The sequence below is a fragment of the Rhinolophus sinicus genome, chromosome 1 (genome assembly GCF_057876585.1).
Source record: "Rhinolophus sinicus isolate RSI-liver-muscle chromosome 1, RSI-T2T, whole genome shotgun sequence".
Classification (NCBI taxonomy): domain Eukaryota; kingdom Metazoa; phylum Chordata; class Mammalia; order Chiroptera; family Rhinolophidae; genus Rhinolophus; species Rhinolophus sinicus.
In genome coordinates, this window is record NC_142501.1 from 159,506,726 (window position 1) to 159,507,152 (window position 427).

A 427-nucleotide genomic window follows, 5' to 3' on the forward strand; every position below is an offset into this window, starting at 1 on the left:
GGAAAGCCGGGGAACCGGAACCGGCCTAAAGCCGGGACGAAAGTCCGCTGATTTGACGTCACAAGGAGGCTGCCTTTCTCCTGCCTGAAGGCTCCCGCCTACCCGCCCTTCGAGATCGCGCCAGAACAGGAGCTGCTTCGCTTGCACTGCTGTCTCCTTGGACCTGTCTTTTGGAGACAGATATTTCTTGTCCCTTTTGATTGTTAATGTCAAGAGGCAGGGAATTTAGTATTTTTTCTTTCCGAACTAAGTGTTTGCAGCAGGTTGCCTACTGCTCTAGACGAGCATAAAATGCAGCCAATGGTTTCAGCTGTTTGCACCCTAAACTCACTTATATTGTTTATTAACCCATCCTATGAAATGGAGCTTTAAGCTCCACCGAGGAGGTCAAATTCATCCTAACAGCTCAAAGCAATATATATTAGGG